The 20,047-nt window shown below is 43.6% G+C and overlaps 1 protein-coding gene across 12 annotated transcripts in view; it reads left to right on the top strand.

The window, feature by feature from the left end:
- The first annotated feature begins 11,381 nt into the window (after window positions 1-11,381).
- The window catches only part of APTX (aprataxin), a 59,908-nt gene continuing 51,242 nt past the window's right edge, over window positions 11,382-20,047 (top strand). For 6 of the 12 annotated variants that reach the window (XR_010130175.1, XM_055351727.2, XM_063696278.1 and 3 more), the window contains exons 1-3: window positions 11,394-11,458; window positions 15,670-15,775; window positions 17,687-17,807. The gene's annotated coding sequence lies outside the window, so the exon portion shown is untranslated. Of the gene's footprint in view, window positions 11,459-15,669; window positions 15,776-17,686; window positions 17,808-20,047 lie in introns of all 12 variants that reach the window. The other 6 variants (XM_031014536.3, XM_031014539.3, XM_055351728.2 and 3 more) reach the window with 3 other exon arrangements.

Here is a 20,047-nt window from a genome sequence, read left to right as displayed (position 1 = left end):
CACAGACATTAACATTTACACAAGTATATAAGGCAACTCTTCTATTAGGAAGTTGAGCCTTGACCCAGATTTCAGACAATCTTATGACTTCCAGAACGTGGTAGGAATAGTGCCCCCACCCTTTTTTTAAAAGCGAGTGTTCTGGTTATCTAATGCTGTTTAGCAAGCTGCCCTCAAAATAGGTGACTTAAGGTAGCAATCATTTATTTAATCAGAATTCCGCAGTTGGGGCAGGGCTTAGCAGGGATAGTGCATCTCTGTTCTGTGTAGCAACTGCTAGGGTGGCTTCCCTAGGGCTGGAGGACCCACTTCCAAGCTGGGTCACTCATATACTGACTGTTACTGGCTGGGAGCTCTGCTGGGACCTCTCCTTCATGTGGCTAAGTTGGGCTTCTTACAGCATGGCAGCTGGATCCTTTGAACAGGAGCACCCCAAGAGGATAGGCCACAATGTGTAAGCAGTTATTAAGGCTCTGCTTGCATTGTACTTGATAATGTCCCATTGGCAAAAGCCAGTCACTCAGCCAAGTCCAGTCAATGTGGAAGGGGACTATGCAAGGGTAGGAATTCTGAAAGGTGAGAATCAATTAGATCTGCTAAAGTAATTGGCTACTACAGAGAGAAAGGCTAAGTATACATTTTCTAAAAAATTTTGTGTTCTTTTTTTTTCTTTAATCATGTATGCTATATCCTCTCTCTCTAAAATATCCAAGAAGTCATACAGGTGAAAAGTAAGGTCTCTTGTGAACCAAAGCCCTTTGGAGGGTGGTTAAAATTTTTGTTATAGGCCTCATAATTTAGGAGCAATATTATTCTATGAAAGCAGAAGTTTTACTGTGGTTAAACGTATGGTGAAGACAGTTGTTGAAATCGTATTATTTTCACATAGAGAGCTGGAGCTTTGCTTGTGAAAAGAATGACAAAGTAGGAGTGTCTCGGGGTTGTCTGAATGGTGTAAATGTGTAGACATTCAAATTTGTTGTCAAGAGGAACCAAACCATGCTCAGGAAAATGCCACTGGACGTCCAGTCTGAAGTGCAGTAAGAAAGACAAGTGGGAGAAAGAGCAGCAATGCAATATTGGAAAGACTAGCAGTAAGGAGACTGCAGGTTCAGGAGAGTGGAACGGCTCAGCACTGAGGCTGTGAAAGGTGAGCGTGTGCTGCAGCTGTCCTCAGTAGACTGAAAGCTCCTTAAGGGGAAGGGCTGTGTCTGGCTTGTTGATTCAACATGGACCCCACTGCGTGACACAGAGAAGGCACTCTAAGTGTTTGATGAATGGATACATTTAAAGAAACGCAGAATTGGAAACCATTCCCTCTCTTTAAGATTCTGGTGCCATAAAATAATTAGAGTAACCTTTTAAAAAATATGGCACTTCAGGCGGGCACGGTGGCTCACGCCTGTAATCCCAGCACTTTGGGAGGCCGAGGCAGGTGGATCACAAGGTCAGGAGTTCGAGACCAGCCTGGCCAAGATGGTGATACCCCGTCTCTACTAAAAATAAAAAATTAGCCGGGCGTGGTGGCAGGTGCCTGTAATCCCAGCTACTCGGGAGGCTGAGGCAGGAGAATTCCTTGAACCTGGGAGGCGGAGGTTGCAGTGAGCCAAGATCGTGCCACTGCACTCTAGCCTGGGCAACAGAGCAAGACTCCATCTCAAAAAAAAAAAAATATATGGCGCTCCACTGATTAAAATCCTTTAATGGTTTCTCATTTCACCCAGATATCCACATGACTTTTTTCTTCTTTCAGGTCTGTGCTCAAGAGAGGCCTCCCACACTACCAAGACATCCTCACCACTTTTTTTTTTTTTTTTTTTGAGACGGAATCTCACTCTGTCACGCAGGCTGTAGTGCAGTGGCACGATCTCAGCTCACTACAACCTCTGCCTCTCAGGTTCAAGCAATTTTCATGCCTCAGCTTCCCAAGTAACTGGGATTACAGGCGTGCACCACCACGCTCTGTTAATTTTTGTACTTTTTAGTAAAGATGGGGTTTCACTATGTTGGCCAGGCTGGTCTCAAACTCCTGAGCTCAGGCAATCCACCTGCCTTGGCCTCCCAACGTGCTGGGATTACAGGCGTTAGTCACCACCCCCGGCCATCCTCACCACTTTCTATATCCCACTTGTTTTTTCTTTATAGCATTTATCCTCACATGACCTGTATCTTTCTTTTCTTATGATCTGCCTCACCCATTTAGACTGTAAGATCCTTGAAAGCAGGAACTTTTTTTTTTTTGGAACGAAGTTTCACTCTTGTTGCCCAGGCTGGAGTGCAATGGCATGATCTTGGCTCACTGCAACCTCTGCCTACCGGGTTCAAGCGATTCTCCTGCCTCAGCCTCCTGAGTAGCTGGGGTTACAGGCGCCCGCCACCACGCCCGGCTAATTTTTGTATATTTAGTAGAGACGGGGTTTCACCATGTTGACCAGGCTGGTCTTGAACTTCTGACCTCAGGTGATCCACCCACCTCAGCCTCCCAAAGTGCTGGGATTACAGGTGTGACCCACCACGCCTGGCGAATGCAGGAACTTTGTTTTGTTCACTGTGGTAGCCCCAGCTCCTAGAGTGATTCCTGACATGTAGGAGTTGCTCAGAGTTGAATGAATGAATGAATGCAGCCAATGGAGAGCTAGAGCTGCTCTGGTTTCATCTGACTGGAGGCCAAGACCCTGAGACTGTGGGATGTGGGTATCCGTGTGGGCTCCTATAGCCATGTCTCTCCCACTTGACTAGTAAGAGGAGGTGGTCTGACAGTGCCAAGAGCCCAGGCCCTCCTGTTCTGGGAACTACTATTGCCTATCTGTGATTGTGAGATTGAGGGCCCGGATACCGTAAGGTTCTTATGGTTTGGAGATGGTGCAGAAGGCAGCCCCATCAGTCTTTAAAGTAGCCAGAGAAGTTTTCTAAGTTTCAACCCAGGACTCTTGACTGAATGGGTTCAAGAAATTGAAGGAAAGGCCCTGTGTTTGGGCAAATAGGCAAGGAGAGAGTGGTAGATGAGATTAGAGAGATGGACAAGAACTTCTGTAAAACTGACCAAACAAGGGAGTTTATTCTTAATTTGATGAGCATTGGTAAAGGATTTAAGCAGGGGAGTGACATGATCAGGTTTGTTTGTGTTTTGAATTTTTTTTCCCTTTTCTTTTCTTTATTATTATTTTTTTTAGAGACAGGGTATCGCCCTGTTACCTGGGCTGGAGGGCTGGAGTGCAGTGTCATAATCATGGTTTACTGCAGCCTTGGACTTCTGGGCTCAAGCAGCCCTCTTTCCTCAGTCTCTCAAGTAGCTGGGATCACAGGCACATACCACCATGCCCGGCTAAGTTATTTATTTTTTATAGAGACAGGGTCTCACTTTGTTGCCCAGCCTGGTCTCAAACTTCTGGTCTCAAGCAGTCTTCCTGCCTCGGCCTCCTAAAATGCTGGGATTACAGGCATGTGAAATATTTTCTCTAGTTGCAGTGTGATTGGATTGGAGGGGACAAGAGTGAATTAGGGAGAAAAGAAAGAATAACATTCCAGAAAGAATAACATTCCAGAAAGAATAGCACGAACATCAAGGAACTCAATGTACTGATGTATTGGGGTGGGGGAAAGGGTAGGAAGTTCAATATTGCTGGTACAAGGCTGGGACTAAAGAGGTGGTGGAAGGCAAGGCAGGTTAAGTAAGTTAGAAGGCATTCCTGTGCCTTTCTTCTTAATGTTTATAAGAAATTTCAGGATAGACCACTATAAGATCTGTGATTTACACAGATCAGCATTGCTGAATTGAAATAAAATTTTCCACAAACCACCAATGATATGAATGTCAGTGCTTGGGATTACAGTAATCATCTCCTAAACTCTTAAAAATTAGATCCTTGAAAGAGTTAAGAGTTAATTAGATTCAAGAAATCAGCACATAGTGGGAGAAGTTAACCAGTCCTAAAAGCAGGAGTTGAAAATAATAGAGGGTAAATTATAGTTGGAAGATTTTAAAGTGAATTTACAGGGTGTAGTTTATGAATACCTCATCATGTTTACACTGTAATGTATAGAACAGAACTGCTCAACTGGTGTCCCAATTACAGGTATGATTACCAAGAATTTGAAAAGATTATCATTAAAAAATCTTAATCAGGCCTACGCGGTGGTGCACATCTGTAATCCCAGCACTTTGGGAGGTAGAGGCGGGTGGGTCACCTGAGGTCAGGAGTTCAATACCAGCCTTGCCAACATGGCAAAACCCCATCTCTACTAAAAATACAAAAATTAGCCGGGCATGGTGGCACATGCCTGTAATCCCAGCTACTGGGGAGGCTGAGGCAGGAGAACTGCTTGAACCAGGGAGGTGGAGGTTGCAGTGAGCCAAGATCGTGCCACTGCACTCCAGCCTGGGTGACAGAGTGAGACTCCATCTCAAAAAAAAAAAAAAAATCTTAATCAGAAGCTGTGTGTGGTGGTTCATACCTGTAATTCCAGCACTTTGGGAGGCTGAGGCTGGAGGACTGCTTGAGGCCAAGTGTTTGAGACCAGCCTGGGTAACACAGTGAGACCCTGTCTCTAATTAAAAAAAAAAAATCTTAGTCAGAAATTGTATAGCTATTTTATCATGAAACCTTAATGTCATAAAGGTTATATTTACAGAAATATGCTCAATTTCCTCATCAAAAAAAATCTAAAAATATTTTACTTGGATGTGTAGCCAAAATCAATGTTATTTTCCCCAATACTTTGTTGTTTATTTATATTATTATATATAATTATAAAGAAAAAATAAGGAAATTTTTTTCACCAAGCTCCTCATAGGCCTCCCCTCAGATTTACCCCCATGTGTTCTGCAAATATTAGAATTTTATCTTTGTGCCATGACATAACGAAGTTGGGAAGCAGTAGGAGGTTAACTTACCTAAAAAGTAAATAAAATGATATCATTAGAAAATAGGAGGAGTGCATTAGGTTGGATTCCCCCAGAGCAGACAGTGTCACAAGGATTTGGAATGCTGGTACTTTGGAGATGATCCCAAGAATTACCAGTAGGAGAGTGAAGAAGTGAGACAGGGATGGGAAGGAAACCAGCAGAGGACGGGTTGATAGGCAGAGTACCCCTCTGGGCAGCCTGGGCTCAGTCTTGGTGGGGAGCGTTGGGGAGACAGTGTAGTACACACATCAAAGTTGTTTCACCCTAGGGGTGAGAAAACATGTTTACCTACTTTTTTTTTTTAATATCTTTTTCATTACGCTTAGTAGCATAAATCCCCTCACTTTAGACCTGTATATGGTCAGAGAAGGCAATGTTGCAGTTCTTGCAGTAAGAAGTTTTTGGATATATGAAACATGCAACTAAATTTATGTTTCGCTAGATTTTCATTCTGTCACCACTAAATAACTTTTATGATTTGGCATCAGACCTAGGACTGCCTATAGAAAAGACTATGTTTTGTCTTGTCCAGTTGATGCTGCCCCCAAATATCCCTTGAGTCAGTGAACTTCTGTCCCTTCGTTCAGGCTGCCAACGTCCTTTGCACTGCATCAGTAAACTGCTAACTGCTTTCCACTTTTCTGCTTTTGCCTTCCCCACTAGTCCATTCTTGCTCACAGCAGCCACAATGACCTTCATAAAATGAACATCAAATATGTTACTTCCTAACTAACTCTTCAGGGGTTTTTCAATGAATGATGAATCCACATACAGTTCTTAAATGGTTTACTATTGTCCTTGCTCAGGCCTCCTTATCTTCCTTTCACTAACTCCATTGGATTTTCACCTCCACTGGACTTCTAGCAACTCTAAAAAAATAATCTAAAAGCCCTGCTGTTGGGCCTTTGCACATGCTCTTTCCTCAGTTTGGATCACAGACCTAGAATACTTTTCCATCAAGTCTTCATGTGTTTGTTTCCTTGCTGTCTTTCTGGACTCAGTCTAATTGTCCTTTCCTCAGATAGGCCTTTCTTTCTTTCTTTCTTTCTTTCTTTCTTTCTTTCTTTCTTTCTTTCTTTCTTTTTTTTTTTTTTTTTTTTTTGAGACGGAGTCTTGCTCTGTCGCCCAGGCTAGAGTGTAGTGGCGCAATCTAGGCTCACTGCAAGCTCCGCCTCCTGGGTTCACACCTTTCTCCTGCCTCAGCCTCCCGAGTAGAGTAGCTGGGACTACAGGCACCCGCCACCTTGCCCGGCTAATTTTTGTATTTTTAGTAGAGACGGGGTTTCACCATGTTAGCCAGGATGATCTCGATCTCCTGACCTCGTGATTTGCCTGCCTCGGCCTCCCAAAGTGCTGGGATTACAGGTGTGAGCCACTGCACCCGGCCAGATAGGTCTTTCTTGACGCCCTCACAACCCTCTCCATCTCTACTGTTTCTCTGGAGAACTCTGACTAATACAACTTTCCCCAAATGCCAAAACAAAATGAGGTGTCCCAGCTATACTCTCTCTCAGAATTTCATATTTTTCCTTCTGAGCAAGTCTCTGGACCAGGCAACCACAGCCTCTGGCTTCACCTGCTTTTCCCTTAGATCAGGTAGGTACTCTGCCTCCAACTGCTTTTCCCTTAGAGCAGGAGTCTCAAAATCTTAAAGAAAGAAGGGCTTTCAGGGGGCCAGACAGGTTATATAAGTGAGTGGGTGGAAACAGTGGCAAACTGGAGAGCACATGGCAGCTATTCACAATTCTAGCTATTTGTTGTTAGACTTGGCTAGATTTATTGATTTTTCCCCCAAGAGATCAGGAATCCTGATTTTTTTTAAAAATTCTTTTTATTAAAATTTTTTTATAGAGAGAGGGTCTTGCTATGTTGGCTGGGCTGATCTTGAACTCCTGGCCTCAAGCAATCCTCCTGACTCATCTTCCCAAATGCTGGGATTACAGACATGAGCCACTGAGCCCAGCCAGAATCCGGGTTTTCAGGTGAGATCTCATTTCTAACTGTTGGAATTAAAACAAACAAACAAACAAACAACAAAACCCTGAGCAGAGTAGCCAAAAACAATCTTGAAAAAAAAAAAGAATAAAGTTCTTATAGTTCCTGATTTCAAAAAGTATTACAAAGCTATAGTAATCAAAACAGTGCAGTACTAGCGTAAAGACAGACATACAGACTGATGGAATACAATAGAAATCCCAGAAGTAAATCCTTGCATAAATGATTAAATGATATTCAGTAAGTATGTCAATACCATTCAGTGAGGAAAGGGCAGTCTTTTCAACAAATGATATTGCTAAAATCTGGGTATCCACATGCAAAAAATTGAAGTTGGAGCCTTACCTTACATAGTACAGAAAATGAACTCAAGGCCAGGCACAGTGTCTCACACCTGTAATGTCAGCACTTTGGGAGGCTGAGGCAGGAGGATTGCTTGAGCCCAGGAGTTCAAGATCAGCCTGGGCAACATAGCAAGACCTCTGTCTCTATTAAAAAAAAATTAGCCAGGCTTGGTGGGACATGCCTGTAGTCCCAGCTACTTGGGAGGCTGAGGTGGGAGGATTGTTTGAGTCTGGGTGGTCAAGGCTGCAGTAAGCTGTGATTGCATCACTGCACTCCAGCCTGGGCGACAGAGCAAGACTCTGTCTCACAAAAACAAAAACAAAAACAAAAAACAGAAAAACAAAACCACACCTCAAAAATGGATCAAAGACCTAAACATAAGACTTAAAACTATAAAACTCTTAGAAGAAAACATAAGGGAAAAGTTTCATGACAGATTTGGCAATGTTTTCTTGGATATAACACCAAAAGACAGGCAGCAAAAGTAAAAATAGGTAAATTGAAGTACTTCAGAATTAAGTTTTGTGCATCCAGGGATACAACCAGCAAGCAGAGTGAAAAGCACCCTATGAAATGGGAATCTTATATTTGATCAGAGGTCAATATCCAGAATATATAAAGAACTCCTACAACAAAACAACAACAAAAAAACCCCATTAAAAAATGGACGAAGTACTTGAATAGACATTTCTCCAAATACATACAAATAGACAGGAAGCTTATGAAAAGATCAACATCACTAATCATTAGGGAAATACAAAGCAAAACCACAATGAGATACCATTTCACACCCATTAGGATGGCTGCTATCAAAAAAAAGTAACAAGCGGCCGGGCGCAGTGGCTCACACCTGTAATCCCAGCACTTTGGGAGGCCGAGGTGGGTGGATCACAAGGTCAGGAGTTTGAGACCAGCCTGGCCAATATGGTGAAACCCCATCTCTTCTAAAAAAAAAAAAAATACAAAAATTACCCGGGTGTGGTGGCAGGCACCTGTAGTCCCAGCTACTCAGGAGGCTGAGACAGGAGAATCGCCTTAAGCCGCGAGGTGGAGGTTGCAGGGAGCCAAGATTGCACCACTGCACTCCAGCCTGGGTGAGAGAGCGAGACTCCGTCTCAAAAAAAAAAAAAAAAAAAAAAGAAGTGTTGGCAAGAATGTGGAGAAATTGGAACTCTTGTACACTATTGGTAGAAATGTAAAATCATCCAGCTGCTATGGAAAACAGTGTGACAGTTCCTCAAAATATTAAAAATGGAATTACCATATAATCCAGCAATTTCACTTCTGTGTATGTATTCAAAATAATTGAAAGAAGAAATTTTAAAAATTGTTTCACATTAAAAACAAATTTCAATGGCTTTAGGGGTACCAATGGTTTTTGGTTTCATGGATGAATTGTATAATGGTGAAGTCTGAAATTTTAGTGTACCTATCACCCGAGTAGTAGTTACACCCAATATGTAGTTTTTTTAAATCTCTCATCTTCCTCCCACTCTCTCCACTTCTGAATCTCCAATGTCCATTATACCACTCTGTATGCCTTTACATACCCAAAGCTTAGCTGCCAATTGTAAGTGAGAACATGTGGTATTTGGTTTTCCATTCCTGAGTTACTTCACTTAGAAAAATGGCCTCCAGTTCCATTCAAGTTGCTTCAAAAGACATTATTTCATTCTTCTTTATGGCTGAGTAGTATTCTGTGGTGTATATGTACGACATTTTCTTTATGCACTCATCAGTTCATGGGCATTTAGGTTGGTTCCATGTTCTTGCAATTGCAAATTGTGAAAACAGGATCTCAAAGAGATATTTATACACTCATGTTCATAGCAGCATTATTCACAATAGCCAAATGGTGGAATATACACGGATGGATGAATGGATAAAGTATGGTGTGTACATGCAATGGAGTGTTATTCAGCTTTAAAAAGGAACTTTTTACACATGATACAATGTGGATGAAACTTGAGGACATTATATTAAGTGAAATAAGCCAGTCGCAAAAGGGCAAATACTGTCTGATTTTACTGATATGAGGTACCTAGAGTGGTCAGACTCATGAAAACTGTAAGTAGAATGGTGGTTGCCAGGTGTTGGGGGAGGGAAAATAGGGAGCTATTTAATCGATACGGAGTTTTTTTTTTGAGGCGGAGTCTTGCTCTATCGCCCAGGCTGGAGTGCAGTGGAGTGATCTTGGCTCACTGCAACCTCTACCTCCCGGGTTCAAGCAATTCTTCTGCTTCAGCCTCCCAAGTAGCTGGGACTACAGGCGAGTTCCGCCACACCAGGCTGGTGTCGAACTCCTGACCTCAGGTAATCCACCTGCCTTGGCCTCCCAAAGTGCTGGGATTACAGGTGTGAGCCACCGTGCCTGGCCGAGTTTCAGTTTTTCAAGATGAAAAAGTTCTGGTGATTAGCATGGCAATATGAAGTGCCTGAAAGTCTTCACTGCCTGCCATACCTTTAGCTATGCATTGTGCCATGTGATCTTGCTTTTCTGGCCACTAATACACTATAGACAATGGACTAGGCCTAACAAGCAGGACATGGAAACTCTGCCCAATTTTGCACATTATATAGTGAATGATGTAATTAGAATGATCCAATCCAACTTCTGGATGCATGACACACAAAGGCAGGTCAAAGAAGCACCCTTAACCGACAGGGATGCTTAATTCTGAGGGAACAACAAAACTGGTCAAGTCACCAGAGTTGCCTCTTTTTATCTTGGGCAGTTGTGAACAACATTCCTCAGCTGTAAGGCCTGTGTGGCTGCTGAGATGCTGCTTGTGTTTTCCCACTTCCTTATATGACCCTAATATAAACCTGCATCTTCTCTACTAACAAAAGCAAGCCTGTCCTCTGTGTTTCTTGGAAGATCCTCCCACCTTCAGTCTTGAAGGTTCTGATAGCTCCATCATACCATTAAGTCTCTGCTTTTCCATGGAAGGAAACAATACTCCACCTTGATGAAGAATGTGACTCCTTAAGTCTCAATTTTGTTAAAGAAAAGATTATTCAATGATACTTGCTGAAGCATGGTAAGGAAGACTTTATTCAGGAACTTCATGATAGGTATATAGAGCTCACTGCAACAGGGTTTTGCAGTGGAAGAGAGATTAGGCTCAACTCCAAACAGCAGCATGGGCAAGTGGGCATTTATGGCCAAGGAGCTGTGTAGGGGTCAGTGGATGGAAAATTACTAAGAGGAAACATCGGGGTAAAGGAGTTTCTGGCTAAATAGACCTAACAGGATTCTTGCTGGAGACAGGCCAAGGTAATCAGACATCATCTGGGGGATAGTGGAGAATAAGGAACCTGATCAGATATTGAGAATAACCACATAAGGCGGGGTGGTGGTGGTGGTTCTTGCTAAACTGACTTAGCCAGGGTCTGTGCTAAAACTGGATTTTACAGGGAAGTGCACAGATGGGCCTAGCAGAAAATTCAGAAACCTAATTCAACCAAAGAATTTTTGCCAGTATGTTGTACTTGAGAAAAATTACAAACTATACTTTTACCCCCGAGATAGGGATTGTTCCTTCTGCCAAAATGCCTTTGAATAACTGCAATATGATTCTTAGGGAACTTTCTGGAATTGCTGTAAAAAAATCAGTACACGCATCTTATCCCTGCATCTTGCTTTTTTCCTCCCGGATTGCCCCTCAGTTCATTTAGTGTAGACAGCACTACAAAAAACAGGTTTCCCTGCCTCTTACCCCTCCATTCTTTCCTCCCTGCACAAAGGAGAAAGCGGACTGTAGTTTAAAAAGCAAGTGGCAGTGCTACAGCAGCTTGTCTGCAGCAGGAGAGATGGCCTTAAAGGTTGTGAACGTCTCCTTATGGAGTATCGAGAAACTGCACAGCCACCTAGAAACGTCCACAGAGGGATTGGGTCTGAAATGTCACCCAATTCAGAGACTGTGAGGCAGTGACAGGCGAGTGGCCCTCAGGCAGAGAGATGCTGAGAGAGCTGGTCCCTACAGGCATAACTGCCAGGATCCTCAGTTGGACCACGGCCCAGAGAGAACCCAATTGGGGCGGGCGCTTTTTGATCTGGGAACTGGGCAAGATTCTTTCAGCCAATCCGTTAGAGAGGTGCTGGTGACGTTACTGGCCGCGTTACAGCCGGCCTCTGACGTCATCCCGCAGCGCCGGAAGCGGTGAGGCACAGTTGAGTAACGTGAATTTGTCCGTCTCCGACTTCTGGAGGTAAGGTGGTCGTCAGCCTATCTCTTCTGCTGGCTGGGTACAATGCCGCGGGTGAGCGTTCGGCCGAGGCTGCTCCTACCCTTGAGTGATGTGCCTTGAATGACGCTGCTTTCATTCGCTGCTCTCACGGCTGCTTTCTCCGTCCTCCCCTGTTACTCCCTTGGGCTGTTTCAGCGGGCGCTCCCATTGGTCTTCGACCCACTTTGCGTTTGTTCACGTGTGCTCCCGACACCTATATGTACCTTGGTCGCAACACAAGCCGAAAAAATATTAGAGAATGGGCCCTGTCCAACCAAGGAGGCGGCCCAGCTTGTCGGGAAGGACAGCGTTTCCGCCAGAAATGCTTCGTGAAAGGCCCTTGAGGGACCTTAGCAGCATCCTCAACAGGCCTTGTAGGGAATGTCAGAAGAAGCAGTCCTTGGCCGGGCGGGGTGGCTCATGCCTGTAATCCCAACACTTTGGGAGGCCGAGGCGGGCGGATCACCTGAGGTCGGGAGTTCCAGACCAGCCTGACCGACATGGAGAAACCCCGTCTCTACTAAAAATACAAAACTAGCCAGGTGTGGTGGCGCATGCCTGTAATCCCAGCTACTCCGGAGAGTGAGGCAGGAGACGTTCTTGAACCCGGGAGGCGGAGTTTGTGGTGAGCCGAGATCGCGCCATTGCACTCCAGCCTGGGCATCCAAGAGCGAAACTCCGTCTCAAAAAAAAAAAAAAAGCAAGCCTTTCCCCATACATACCAGTGATAGTGGCTTAACAAAGCAGGGATAAAATTTCTATTTGGAATTGCTGTGGTCTAGGTTTGGAACTTTTGGGGATTGTTCATATGTGAGACAATACAGATTTGTGCTCGTTCTTCTTAGTTACACAGTTATCACTTTCTTTTTTTCTTTTTCTTTTCTTTTTTCTTTTTTTTTTTTTTGAGACAGAGTCTCACTCTGTTACCCAGGCTGGAGAGCAACGGCGTGATCTCGCCTCACTGCAACCTCCGTCTCCCGGGTTCAAGCTATCTCTGCCTCAGCCTCCCAAGTAGCTGGGATTACAGGCGTGTGCCACGACGCCTGGCTAATTTTTTGTATTTTTAGTAGAGACGGGGTTTCACCATGTTGGCCAGGCTGGTCTCAAACTCCTGACCTCAGGTGATTCGCCCCCCTCGGCCTCCCAAAGTGTTGGGATTACAGGCGTGAGCCACTGTGCCCAGCCGCAGTTATTACTTTCAAATGATCTTTTTATATGTCCACAGCTCCTGCTTGCCCTACCTTCACTATTAACAAGAGTGATAATAGTGTTGAATGCTTTTTATCAGACACTGAGCTTTACGTACTTTGTCCTTTAACTCTTGTGACAACCCCATGGTGTAGAGCAATTGTTAATACCGCTTGACACTTGAGGGAATGAAGGCTTGGAGAGGTTAAATAACTTGCCTCAAGTCACACAGCGAGTAGGTGGTAGAACCAATGTTTGAATTCAGGCAGTCCAACTTCAGAGACCTTGATCTTCGCCACTGTTCTATATTGTTTTTCTTCGACTGTCCATTAAGCTCCCAGACACCTACTCTTTGTTACCTTTTATTTTTATTTTTATATTTTTTTGAGACGGAGTCTCTCTCTGTCGCCCAGGCTGGAGTGCAGTGGCGCGATCTCGGCTCACTGCAAGCTCCGCCTCCCGGGTTCACGCCATTCTCCTGGCTCAGGACTACAGGCGCCTACCACCACGCCCGGCTAATTTTTTGTATTTTTTAGTAGAGACAGGGTTTCACCGTGTTAGCCAGGATGGTCTCGATCTCCTGACCTCGTAATCTGCCTGCCTCGGCCTCCCAAAGTGCTGGGATTACAGGCATGAGCCACCGCACCCGGCCTGTTTGTTACCTTTTATTTTATGGAGAAAATTAGGGTCATGAGATGTGCTTTCCCTCACATTTCTGCCTCTGCTTTCCCTTTTAAAGTCATCAAGATTTATACCCGTTTCCTTTTGTCTCAGAGGATGAATTGTCTCTCTAATCAAAGCAGTTTCTTTATGTTTGCTTCTGATATTTTATGCTGTCACTTATGAGACCTTGTTTTCATTTGTCATTTCTGTCTCCCAGTCGTGTATAAACAAGGCCAGGTTTCTCAGATCTCTGACACTTCCCCTTGCCAAAGAAAGAAAAACTCCTTGGTGATCCATTATAACTTTAGCTGTCATCCAATAACTTTCTTTCTCTTTATATCCAAACTGTTTTAGTGAGTATTCTGAACTCTGCCTCCATTTCCTCACCTTTTGTTTCCTTCTGTATCTAGCTCTCAGACCCATCATTCCCCTGAAATTTCACCCCAAGGTCACCAGTGACTATTGTCAAACCAGATAGAAATTTTTCGATTATTACTGGATCGGGGACTTTGCTGCTTTTGGAACTTGGTCATCCCTTTACTCCCTTCTTCTTTGCTTTACGTGTCAGTGCTCTCAGATGATTTATTCAACAAGTATTGATTGGGATACAGAGATGAACAAGACAGATAAATTGTTTTCTCTTAAGGAATTTACATTCTAGCTGTTCTCCATGTGCCTTTCTTAGCAGTCATTTCTGCTATGGGTAGTCATTTTCCTCCTTCCCTAAAATGTTGGGTGTTTCTGTTGTTTGTGACTTTGGCATATGAACAATGAAAAACTTCTTTTTTTTTTTTTTAGCTTGACCAATTTTTTTTTTATGCTTTAAGTTCTGGGATACATGTGCAGAACGTGCATGTTTGTTACATAGGTGTATACTAAGTGCCATAGTGGTTTGCTGCACCCATCAACCTGTCATCTACATTAGGTATTTCTCCTAATGCTATCCCTCCCCTAGCCCCTCACCCCCTGACAGGCCCCAGTGTGTGATGTTCCCCTCCCTCTGCCCATGTGTTCTCATTGTTCAACTCCCACTTATGAGTGAGAACATGTGGTGTTTGGTTTTCTGTTCCTGTGTTAGTTTGCTGAGAATGATGGTTTCCAGCTTCATCCATGTCCCTGCAAAGGACATGAACTCATTCTTTTTTATGGCTGCATAATATTCCATGGTATATATGTGCCACATTTTCTTTATCCAGTCTATCATTGATGGGCATTTGGGTTGGTTCCAACTCTTTGCTATTGTTAATAGTGCTGCAATAAACATACATGTGGATGTGAAGCTTGACCAGTTTTTATAAAATGATTATACTTATGTGACCACCATCCAGATTAGGATACAGATACATAATATTACCAGCATTCAGAATGAAAACTGTTCATTCTGTACACATTGCCTGAGTGAACCCATCAGCTGGCTTGGTTTTAACTACCTCCTACATGCTCCCAAATTGAAATTGTCAGCTTAGACCTCTCTGAGCTTTACCCTCACCTCTGAGTATCCTGCTGGACAGCTCTGCCTGCAAGTCCCACAGACACTTCAAATTCAGATGACTGAAACTGAACTCAGTGTCTTTCCTGGACTTAACTCTTATCACATTCATCACTAAGTCCTGATAGTTTTACCCCCTAAACATCTCTCAAATCTGTGCAGTCTTCTCCATCTCTACTGTTGTCCTTTTACCTGCAATATCATGGCCTTCTAACTGATTTCCCTGCTTCTAGGCCTGTTCCCTCATATCTTTTCTCTACACTACTCCCCTCCACCCACCCCCAGATGGTCTTTGGAAACAAGTCTGTATCAAATTCCTGCTTAATCTTTAAAGATCTGTCCATGCATTCATCCATTCTTTTCTCTAATTCATTCAGCAAACATTCATTGTCTACTGGCTTGCAAAATCCATTGAAAGTTCTAAAGTTTGAGCTTCTCAGCCAGGGCTCTGCCTGATCTGAACCCTGCCTGTATCTCCAGCCTCTTCTCTGCCTCATGCTTTAGGTTCCAGCAACACTGAATGGCATCTTCATTGGTACTGTGCTATTTCTTCTTTGTGTACTTGCCCTTGTTGTTCTCTTTGCTTGGAATCTTCTCCCTGTTTCCTTTCTCCACCTCCTGCTCCTCGCCTAATTAGGCTGCTCCTTTTCACCTAATTAACCCAGTTTATAAATGGGACTCATTTATAAAGTTTAGGTCCACCTCCTCCAGGAAATTTTTTCCTGACACCTCCTTCCTCCCAATCTCGGTTGGGTACTCTAGCATTGTGCTTCCACCCTTTGCACAGAGCAATCATCATGTTTACCACATCTACTATTAATATAATTGTTTCTGTGTTTTTCTCCTCCACAAGATTTATTTTTTTTAGATGAGGTCTTGCTGTGTTGCCCAAGCTGGACTTGAACCCCTAGGCTCAAGCAATCCTTCCACCTCCGTCTCCCAAGTAGCAGGGACTACAGGTACGTGCCACCATGGCTGGCTAAGGCTGAGTTTTTTGAAGGCTGGGCTCATATATTATCTCTTTATTCCCAGTACTAGAATGGGACAAGATACACAGGAGTGTAGTAATTTTGACTGAATGATCAAATGAGTGAAGCCAAAAGTTATATGATGCAGTGGTTAAGAACCCATTCTTTGGAATTCAAATCGTAGCTCTGGCACATATTGGCTATGTGACTTGAACATGTTACTTATCTTCTCATCCTGAATTTTCTCTTCTCAGAATGGAGTTGTGAGTGTTAAAATGAGACCATGTAAGTAAGACATTTAGCATAGTGCCTAGCACATAGTATGCACTTGATAAAGGTGCTGAAAACTGGGGGATCCTGGAGTAAAGACCAGGCCTAGCCCAGGACAGTGATCTCCCGAAACCCCTCCTCATTGTTTTGTGAATGCGTAGGCAGTGATGCAGTCTGTTAGCAGGGAGATTATAATCTTGTTTGGAAAGTAGAATTACATCCACATTAAACAGTCAGAGAACTGTGAAGGTAGTTTGACCACATCCAATAATAAGATGTAGAGAAGAGAAGACAGCTCAATGAAGGCTTTAGGGAGGAGGTGAGGCTTGAAAGTTAAATAGGATTTGGGTTTTAGGATAAAGGAATACCAGGAGACCATATTAAGAATGACTTAGGCCAGGCGTGGCTCCTACCTGTAATCCGTGCACTTTGGGAGGTCAAGACAGGAGGATTGCTTGAGGCCAGGAGTTTCAGACCAGTGTAGGCAACATAGTGAGACCCCCATCTCAAAATAAAATAAATTAGCAAGGCATGGTGGTGTGTGTCTGTAGTCCCAGCTACTCCGGAGGCTGAGGCTGGAGGACCACTTTAGCCCAAGGAAGTTGAGGCTGCAGTGAGCTGTGATGACGCCCTGCACCCAATCTGGGCAACAGAGTGAGACCCTGTCTCAGAAAAAAAAAAAAAAGAGCGATTTATTTGAGAGATGCTGTTCAGTATATTATACTTGAAGGGTATACATACAGGCATACCTCGGAGACGTGGGTTTGGTTCTAGACAACTGCAATAAAGTGAACATATGAATGTTTTGGTTTCTTAGTGCATATAAAAGTTATGTTTATACTATACTGTAGTCTGTTAAGGGTACAATAGCATTATGGCTGAACAAACAATGTACATACCTTAATTAAAAGTACTTTGCTAAAAATTGCTAACAGTCACCTGAGCCTTCAGTGAGTTGTGATCTTTTTGCTGATGTAGGGGGGGCCTTGCCTTGACGTTGGTGGCTGCCGACTGATCAGGGTCATGGTTGCTGAAGGTTTGGATGACTGTGGCAATTTTTTTTTTTTTTTTTTGAGACGGAGTCTTGCTCTGTCACCCAGGCTGGAGTGCAGTGGCGCGATCTCGGCTCACTGCAAGCTCCGCCTCCCGGGTTCACACCATTCTCCTGCCTCAGTCTCCAGAGTAGCTGGGACTACAGGTGCCCGCCACCACCCCCGGCTAATTTTTTTGCATTTTTAGTAGAGGCGGGGTTTCACGATGTTAGCCAGGATGGTCTCGATCTCCTGATCTCGTGATCCGCCCACCTTGGCCTCCCAAAGTGCTGGGATTACAGGCTTGAGCCACCGCGCCCATCCTGTCTGTGGCAATTTCTTAAAATAAGACAATAAAGTTTGCTGCATCGATTGATTTTCACAAAAGTTTTTCTGTAGTAAGTGATGCTGTTTGATGGCATTTTTTTTGCTTTTTCTTTTTGTCTCATTTATTTTTTTGAGCCCAGTTTATGGATTTTTATAGCATTTTACCCACAGTGTAACTTCTTTCAAAAATTGGAATCAGTCCTCTCAAACCCTACCACTGCTTTATCAGCTAAGTTTATATCCTCTGTTGACATTTTCTTTTTTTTTTTTTGAGACGGTGTCTCACTCTGTCACCCATGCTGGAGTGCAATGGCGTGATCTCGGCTCACTGCAGCCTCCGCCTCCTGGGTTCAAGTGATTCTCCTGCCTCAGCCTCCTGAGTACTGGGACTACAGGTACGTGCCACTACACCTGGCTAATTTTTGTGTTTTTAGTAGAGATGGGATTTCACTCTGTTGGCCAGGCTGGTCTCGAACTCCTGACCTTGTGATCTGCCTGCCTCAGCCTCCTAAAGTGCTGGGATTACAGGTGTGAGCCACTGCACCCAACCTCTTTTTTTGTTTTTTTTGGAGAGACAGGCTGGAGTGCAGTGACATGATCTCGGCTCATGGCAACCTCCGCCTCCTGGGTTCAAGTGATTCTCGTGCCTCAGTCTCCCGAGTAGCTGGGATTACAGGCGCGTGCCACCACACCTGGCTAATTTTTGTATTTTTAGTAGAGACAGGGTTTTATCATGTTGGCCAGGCTGGTCTTGAACTCCTGACCTCAAGTGATCTGCCCGCCTAGGCCTCCCAGAGTGCTGGGATTACAGGTGTGAGCCATAACACCCAGCCCTTTGTTGGCGTTTTGGTAATGTTCATTACATCTTCATCAGGAATAGATTTCATCTCAAGAGACCGTTTTCTTTGCACATCCATAAGAAGCAACTCCTCATCCATTAAAGTATGATCATGAGATTGCAGCATTTCAGTCACATCTTCAGGTTCTACTTATAATTTTAGTTCTCTTTATTTCTGCTATATTGGGAGTGACTTCCTCCATTGAAGTCTTGAACCCCTGAAAGTCATCCATAAGGGTTGGAATCAACTTCTTCCAAACTCCTGTTTATGTTAATATTTTGACCTCCTCCCATAAATTACAGACGTTCTTAAGGGCATCTAGAATGGTTGAATCCTTTTCAGAAGGTTTTCAATTTACTTTTTCCAGGTCCATCAGAAGAATCACAGTTGATAGCAGCTATACCCTTATGAAATGTATTTCTTAATTAATAACACTTGAAAGTCAGAATTACTCCTTGATCCATGGGCTGCAGAATGGATGTTGTTTTATCAAGCATGAAAACAATATTTATCTCCCTGTATAATATATCTCCATCAGGGATCTTGGGTGCATTGTCAATGAGCAGTAATATTTTGAAAGGAATCTTTTTTTTATGAGCAGTAGTTCTTAACAGAGATCTTAAAATATTCAGTCAGTCATGCTGTCGTCCAGGCTTTGTTGTTCCATTTATAGAGCACAGGCAGAGTGGACTGAGTATAATTCTTAAGGGCCTTAGGATTTCTGAAATGGTAAATGAGCGTTGGCTTCAGTTTAAAGTCTCCAGCTGCATTAGTCCCTAACAAGACAGCCTGTCCTTGAAGCTTTGAAGTCAGGCATTGACTTCTCTCTACCTGTGAAAGTCCTAGATGGCATTTTCTTCCAGTAGCATCAAAGATCAAAGATCACTGATCACAGATCATTGTAACAGATATAATAATAATGAAAAAGTTTGAAATATTGTGAGAATTACTAAAATGTGACACAGAGACCTGAAGTGAGCACATGCTGTTGGAAAAATGTCACTGAAAGACTTGCTTGACACAGATTTGCCACAAACTGTCAATTTGTAAAAAATGCAATATCTTTCAAATGTAATAGAGCAGAGCACAAAGCAGGTATGCCAGTATGTATGTGTTTCTTGGGGAAGAGAGGAGAGAGAGGGATGGGCAAGTGGGACTAGTTCTGTGAAGAGGAACGGGAGGTGAAATACATAAGCACTGTGGAGTTACAGTATGATGAGCTTAACTTCAGGCCTGAGGGACTTGAGATGGATCAGGGCAGGGCAAGTTTCCAGGACTGTGGTGGATATTATGGTAGCCCCCCAGCCATGTGGAGTTATTTAACTATTAAGTAAAAAATGTAGTTTCTCTGTTGTACTAGCTACATTTTAGATGCTCGATTGTCACGTGGTGGGTAATTTATTGGACAGTTCAGGTTTAGAACATTTCCATCATTGCAGAAAATTCTATTGGACAGCATTATTTGAGGTTACCTGATTTCTGGCCTTGTGTGGTCTATCAGATCACTTGAGTTCTTTAAGGAATAATCAGAATTTCTTTCTGACGAATCCCCTCAACTCTAGAATGAAAGATACAGAGCTGGGCCGGGCGTGGTGGCTCACGCCTGTAATCCCAGCACTTTGGGAAGCCGAGGCGGGCGGATCGCCTGACATCAGGAGTTCGAGACCAGCCTGGCCAACATGGTGAAACCCCGTCTCTATTAAAAATAAAAAAGTAGTCAGGTGTGGTAATGCACCCCTGTAATCCCAGCTGCTCAGGAGGCTGAGGCAGGAGAATCGCTTGAACCGATGAGGTGG

This window comes from Gorilla gorilla, chromosome 13 (assembly GCF_029281585.2).
Source record: "Gorilla gorilla gorilla isolate KB3781 chromosome 13, NHGRI_mGorGor1-v2.1_pri, whole genome shotgun sequence".
NCBI classification, from domain to species: Eukaryota; Metazoa; Chordata; class Mammalia; order Primates; family Hominidae; genus Gorilla; species Gorilla gorilla.
The sequence above is the reverse complement of the archived record's forward strand: the minus strand, read 5'-3'. Positions and strand labels throughout refer to the sequence as shown.